Consider the following 7,769-nt stretch of genomic DNA (forward strand, 5'->3'; position numbering starts at 1 on the left):
AAACATTTTTCTAAGTTTTTCTGGTTACTGATTTCTTCTTTTTAAACATTTTTCTAAGTTTTTCTGGTTACTCACTTCTTCTTTTTAAACATTTTTCTAAGTTTTTCTGGTTACTCACTTCTTCTTTTGAAACATTTTTCGCAGTTTTTCTGGTTACTGATTTCTTCTTTTTAAACATTTTTCTAAGTTTTTCTGGTTACTGATTTCTTCTTTTTAAACATTTTTCGCAGTTTAACTGGTTACTGATTTCTTCTTTTTAAACATTTTTCTAAGTTTTTCTGGTTACTGATTTCTTCTTTTTAAACATTTTTCTAAGTTTTTCTGGTTACTCACTTCTTCTTTTTAAACATTTTTCTAAGTTTTTCTGGTTACTGATTTCTTCTTTTTAAACATTTTTCGCAGTTTTTCTGGTTACTGATTTCTTCTTTTTAAACATTTTTCTAAGTTTTCCTGGTTACTGATTTCTTCTTTTTAAACATTTTTCGCAGTTTTTCTGGTTACTGATTTCTTCTTTTTAAACATTTTTCTAAGTTTTTCTGGTTACTCATTTCTTCTTTTTAAACATTTTTCGCAGTTTTTCTGGTTACTGATTTCTTCTTTTTAAACATTTTCCTAAGTTTTCCTGGTTACTGATTTCTTCTTTTTAAACATTTTTCTAAGTTTTCCTGGTTACTCATTTCTTCTTTTTGATCATTTTTCTAAGTTTTCCTGGTTACTGATTTCTTCGTTTTGAACATTTTTCTAAGTTTTCCTGGTTACTCACTTCTTCTTTTCAAACATTTTTCTTCGTTTTTCTGTTTACTCATTTAGCACTTTCAGGCACTTTCCCATCATTTCCTCGTTCCCGATTTCACCCTTTAAAACGCTTTCGGGCATTTCCCTAAGTTTTGCGGTTCACTCGTTTGGGACTCACTGACACCTTCTCTAGCTTCCCTGCTCACTTTTTTCGTACTGTTGAGAAAATTCGAACCCTTTCCTTAACTATGCCGGTTACTGACTTCACCGCTTCAGACCCTTGTCCCCGTAATGAAAGATACCATTTCCCACCGTGGGAAATGCACGAAAATCGGACTGAACACGGGGGAGGCTCCCCCCTCGAAGGCGAGACCGTCGGCAGAACCGCCGGGTCAAACCCGGCTGAGCTACCCGGCTTACAAGTCTCAAAGTCGGTATGAGCAGTCACGTCCACCCCCATTCCCTTTTGGACCACTTCCCACGGTTCCAAATGCATGAAAATCGGCCTGTACACGGGGGAGGCACCCGCCTCGAAGACGAGACCGTCGGCAGAACCGCCGGGTCAAACCCGGCTGAGCTACCCGGCTCGGAAGCGCCAAAGTCGGGTTGAGCAGTCACATTCACTCCCATCCCCTTTTGGGCAACTTCCCACGGTTGGAAATGCATGGAAATCGGACTGAACACGGGGGAGGCTCCCCCTCTCGAAGGCGAGACCGTCGGCAGAACCGCCGGATCAAACCCGGCTGAGCTACCCGGCTTACAAGTCTCAAAGTCGGTATGAGCAGACACGTCCACCCCCATTCCCTTTTGGACCACTTCCCACGGTTCGAAATGCACGAAAATCGGCCTGTACACGGGGGAGGCACCCGCCTCGAAGACGAGACCGTCGGCAGAACCGCCGGGTCAAACCCGGCCGGGCTACCCGGGTTAGAAGCCCTAGAGTCGGGTTGAGCAGTCACAATCACTCCCATCCCCTTTTGAACCTGTTCCCACCGTTGGAAATGCACGAAAATCGGCCTGTACACGGGGGAGGCTCCCCCCTCGAAGGCGAGACCGTCGGCAGAACCGCCGGGTCAAACCCGGCTGAGCTACCCGGCTTACAAGTCTCGAAGTCGGGTTGAGCAGTCACATTCACTCCCATCGACTTTTGGGCAACTTCCCACCGTTGCAAATGCATGAAAATCGGCCTGTACACGGGGGAGGCACCCGCCTCGAAGTCGAGACCGTCGGCAGAACCGCCGGGTCCAACCCGGCTGAGCTACCCGGCTTACAAGTCTCAAAGCCGGGTTGGGCAGTCACGTTCACCCCCATTCCCTTTTGGATCACTTCCCACGGTTCGAAATGCACGAAAACCGGCCTGTACACGGGGGAGGGTCCGCCCTCGAAGGCGAGACCGTCGGCAGAACCGCCGGGTCAAACCTGGCTGAGCTACCCGGCTTACAAGTCTCAAAGTCGGGTTGAGCAGTCACGTTCACTCCCATCGACTTTTAGACCACTTCCCACGGTTTGAAATGCACGAAAATCGGCCTGTACACGGGGGAGGCTCCGCCCTCGAAGGCGAGACCGACGGCAGAACCGCCGGGTCAAACCCGGCCGGGCTACCCGGGTTAGAAGCCTCAGAGTCGGGTTGAGCAGTCACATTCACTCCCATCGACTTTTGGGCAACTTCCCACCGTTGCAAATGCACGAAAATCGGCCTGTACACGGGGGAGGCACCCGCCTCGAAGACGAGACCGTCGGCAGAACCGCCGGAACAAACCCGGCTGAGCTACCCGGCTTACAAGTCTCAAAGTCGGTATGAGCAGACACGTCCACCCCCATTCCCTTTTGGACCACTTCCCACGGTTCGAAATGCATGAAAATCGGCCTGTATACGGGGGAGGCACCCGCCTCGAAGACGAGACCGTCGGCAGACCCGCCGGGTCAAACCCGGCCGGGCTACCCGGGTTAGAAGCCTCAGAGTCGGGTTGAGCAGTCGCATTCACCCCCATCCCCTTTTGAACCTCTTCCCACCGTTGGAAATGCACGGAAATCGGCCTGTACACGGGGGAGGCCCCCCTCTCGAAGGCGAGACCGACGGCAGAACCGCCGGGTCAAACCCGGCCGAGCTACCCGGGTTAGAAGCCTCAGAGTCGGGTTGAGCAGTCACATTCACTCCCATCCCCTTTTGAACCTGTTCCCACCGTTGGAAATGCACGAAAATCGGCCTGTACACGGGGGAGGCCCCCCTCTCGAAGACGAGACCGTCGGCAGACCCGCCGGAACAAACCCGGCTGAGCTACCCGGCTTACAAGTCTCAAAGTCGGTATGAGCAGACACGTCCACCCCCATTCCCTTTTGGACCACTTCCCACGGTTCGAAATGCACGAAAATCGGCCTGTACACGGGGGAGGCACCCGCCTCGAAGACGAGACCGTCGGCAGAACCGCCGGGTCAAACCCGGCCGAGCTACCCGGCTTAAAAGTCTCAAAGTCGGTATGAGCAGTCACATTCACCCCCATTCCCTTTTGGACCACTTCCCACGGTTGGAAATGCATGAAAATCGGCCTGGACACGGGGGAGGCTCCCCCCTCGATGACGAGACCGTCGGCAGAACCGCCGGAACAAACCCGGCTGAGCTACCCGGCTTACAAGTCTCAAAGTCGGTATGAGCAGACACGTCCACCCCCATTCCCTTTTGGACCACTTCCCACCGTTGGAAATGCACGAAAATCGGCCTGTACACGGGGGAGGCACCGGCCTCGAAGACGAGACCGTCGGCAGAACCGCCGGGTCAAACCCGGCTGAGCTACCCGGCTTACAAGTCTCGAAGTCGGGTTGAGCAGTCACATTCACTCCCATCGACTTTTGGGCAACTTCCCACGGTTCGAAATGCACAAGATTCGGCCTGAACACGGGGGACGCTCCCCCCTCGAAGGCGAGACCGTCGGCAGACCCGCCGGGTCAAACCCGGCTGAGCTACCCGGCTCGGAAGCGCCAAAGTCGGGTTGAGCAGTCACGTTCACTCCCATCCCCTTTTGGACCGCTTCCCAGGGTACGAAATGCATGAAAATCGGCCTGTACACGGGGGAGGCACCCGCCTCGAAGACGAGACCGTCGGCAGAACGGCCGGGTCAAACCCGGCTGAGCTACCCGGCTTACAAGTCTCAAAGTCGGGTTGAGCAGTCACATTCACTCCCATCGACTTTTGGGCAACTTCCCACGGTTCGAAATGCACAAAATTCGGCCTGAACACGGGGGACGCTCCCCCCTCGAAGGCGAGACCGTCGGCAGAACCGCCGGGTCAAACCCGGCTGAGCTACCCGGCTTAAAAGTCTCAAAGTCGGTATGAGCAGTCACATTCACCCCCATTCCCTTTTGGACCACTTCCCACGGTTGGAAATGCATGAAAATCGGCCTGGACACGGGGGAGGCTCCCCCCTCGATGACGAGACCGTCGGCAGAACCGCCGGAACAAACCCGGCTGAGCTACCCGGCTTACAAGTCTCAAAGTCGGTATGAGCAGACACGTCCACCCCCATTCCCTTTTGGACCACTTCCCACCGTTGGAAATGCACGAAAATCGGCCTGTACACGGGGGAGGCACCGGCCTCGAAGACGAGACCGTCGGCAGAACCGCCGGATCAAACCCGGCCGAGCTACCCGGGTTAGAAGCCTCAGAGTCGGGTTGAGCAGTCACATTCACCCCCATCCCCTTTTGAACCTCTTCCCACCGTTGGAAATGCACGAAAATCGGCCTGTACACGGGGGAGGCCCCCCTCTCGAAGACGAGACCGTCGGCAGACCCGCCGGATCAAACCCGGCCGAGCTACACGGCTTACAAGTCTCGATGTCGGTATGAGCAGTCACGTCCACCCCCATTCCCTTTTGGACCACTTCCCACGGTACGAAATGCATGAAAATCGGCCTGTACACGGGGGAGGCACCCGCCTCGAAGACGAGACCGTCGGCAGAACCGCCGGGTCAAACCCGGCTGAGCTACCCGGCTCGGAAGCGCCAAAGTCGGGTTGAGCAGTCACATTCACTCCCATCCCCTTTTGGGCCACTTCCCACGGTTCGAAATGCACGAAAATCGGCCTGTACACGGGGGAGGCTCCCCCCTCGAAGGCGAGACCGTCGGCAGAACCGCCGGGTCAAACCCGGCTGAGCTATCCGGGTTAGAAGCCTCAAAGTCGGGTTGAGCAGTCACGTCCACCCCCATCCCCTTTTGGACCACTTCCCACGGTTCGAAATGCACGAAAATCGGCCTGTACACGGGGGAGGCACCCGCCTCGAAGACGAGACCGTCGGCAGACCCGCCGGATCAAACCCGGCCGAGCTACACGGCTTACAAGTCTCAATGTCGGTATGAGCAGTCACGTCCACCCCTATTCCCTTTTGGACCACTTCCCACGGTACGAAATGCATGAAAATCGGCCTGTACACGGGGGAGGCACCCGCCTCGAAGACGAGACCGTCGGCAGAACCGCCGGGTCAAACCCGGCTGAGCTACCCGGCTCGGAAGCGCCAAAGTCGGGTTGAGCAGTCACATTCACTCCCATCGACTTTTGGGCAACTTCCCACGGTTCGAAATGCACAAAATTCGGCCTGAACACGGGGGACGCTCCCCCCTCGAAGGCGAGACCGTCGGCAGAACCGCCGGGTCAAACCCGGCCGAGCTACCCGGGTCGGAAGCGCCAAGGTCGGTATGAGCAGTCACATTCACTCCCATCCCCTTTTGGACCGCTTCCCACGGTTTGAAATGCACGAAAATCGGCCTGTACACGGGGGAGGCGCCCCTCTCGAAGGCGAGACCGACGGCAGAACCGCCGGGTCAAACCCGGCCGAGCTACCCGGGTTAGAAGCCTCAGAGTCGGGTTGAGCAGTCACATTCACCCCCATCCCCTTTTGAACCTCTTCCCACCGTTGGAAATGCACGAAAATCGGCCTGTACACGGGGGAGGCCCCCCTCTCGAAGACGAGACCGTCGGCAGACCCGCCGGATCAAACCCGGCCGAGCTACACGGCTTACAAGTCTCGATGTCGGTATGAGCAGTCACGTCCACCCCCATTCCCTTTTGGACCACTTCCCACGGTACGAAATGCATGAAAATCGGCCTGTACACGGGGGAGGCACCCGCCTCGAAGACGAGACCGTCGGCAGAACCGCCGGGTCAAACCCGGCTGAGCTACCCGGCTCGGAAGCGCCAAAGTCGGGTTGAGCAGTCACATTCACTCCCATCCCCTTTTGGGCCACTTCCCACGGTTCGAAATGCATGAAAATCGGCCTGTACACGGGGGACGCTCCCCCCTCGAAGGCGAGGCCGTCGGCAGAACCGCCGGGTCAAACCCGGCTGAGCTACCCGGGTTAGATGCCTCAAAGTCGGGTTGAGCAGTCACATTCACCCCCATCCCCTTTCGGCCCCCTTCCCACGGTTGGAAATGCATGAAAATCGGCCTGTACACGGTGGGCGCTCCCCCCTCGAAGGTGAGACCTTCGGCAGAACCGCCGGGTCAAATCCTGCCGAGCTACCCGCGTTAGAGGTCTCAATGTCGGCTTCAGCAGTCACATTCAATCCCATTCCCGTTTGGACCTCTTCCCGCCGATGGAAATGCACAAAATTCGGCCTGAACACGCGGGACGCTCCCCCCTCGAAGGCGAGACCGTCGCCAGAACCGCCGGGTCAAATCCGGCTGAGCTACCCGCGTTACAGGTCTCAAAGTCGGGTTGAGCAGTCACGTTCACCCCCATCCCCTTTCGGACCCCTTCCCACGGTTGGAAATGCATGAAAATCGGCCTGTACACGGTGGGCGCTCCCCCCTCGAAGGTGAGACCTTCGGCAGAACCGCCGGGTCAAATCCGGCCGAGCTACCCGCGTTAGAGGTCTCAATGTCGGCTTCAGCAGTCACATTCAATCCCATTCCCGTTTGGACCTCTTCCCGCCGATGGAAATGCACAAAATTCGGCCTGAACACGCGGGACGCTCCCCCCACGAAGGTGAGACCTTCGGCAGAACCGCCGGGTCAAATCCGGCCGAGCTACCCGCGTTAGAGGTCTCAATGTCGGCTTCAGCAGTCACATTCAATCCCATTCCCGTTTGGACCTCTTCCCGCCGATGGAAATGCACAAAATTCGGCCTGAACACGCGGGACGCTCCCCCCTCGAAGGCGAGACCGTCGCCAGAACCGCCGGGTCAAATCCGGCCGAGCTACCCGCGTTAGAGGTCTCAATGTCGGCTTCAGCAGTCACATTCAATCCCATTCCCTTTTGGAACACTTCCCGCCGTTAACAATGCACGATATTCGGCCTGAACACGCGGGACGCTCCCCCCTCGAAGGTGAGACCTTCGGCAGAACCGCCGGGTCAAATCCTGCCGAGCTACCCGCGTTAGAGGTCTCAATGTCGGCTTCAGCAGTCACATTCAATCCCATTCCCTTTTGGAACACTTCCCGCCGTTAACAATGCACGATATTCGGACTGAACACGGGGGCCGGTCCGCCCTCGAAGTCAACACCGTCCGCAGAACCGCCGGGGCAAATCCGGCTGAGCTACCCCGCCCCCGAACACTCAAAGTCCCTCTGAAGCCTTGCATTCGCCTCCTTGGAAAATTGACGTCAAACATTACCAAAATCGGGGGCACGAGCACTAAAGCTAAGTCTCACCCTTTCCCTATCCCTAACCAGGAACCGAACGCCCACCCTCAGCCTCACACCAACGCCGGTGCCACTCCAGACAGACACACCCTTCAAAACCACACCCATCCGGCCATGCAACTCAAAAAGGGTCCAAATTCAGAAACACCCCCTTCAAAAGGCACTCCATCCTCGGCCACACCACCGGGACATGCTCCCCTCGGCGATAATTAAGCCCCCACCACTATTTGAAGCCAACCGCAGCCGCAACTCGAACGGAGAAATCAGGAACCAATTCAAAAATGCGCTTGGTTACTGATTTCTACTGAGCCGAAAAAATTCTAAGTGTCGGTAGTTACTGATTTATACCAACCCGAAAATATTCTAAGTGTCAGTGGTTACTGATTTATACCAACTCGAAA

The sequence above is a fragment of the Chiloscyllium punctatum genome, unplaced genomic scaffold, assembly GCF_047496795.1.
Source record: "Chiloscyllium punctatum isolate Juve2018m unplaced genomic scaffold, sChiPun1.3 scaffold_213, whole genome shotgun sequence".
NCBI classification, from domain to species: domain Eukaryota; kingdom Metazoa; phylum Chordata; class Chondrichthyes; order Orectolobiformes; family Hemiscylliidae; genus Chiloscyllium; species Chiloscyllium punctatum.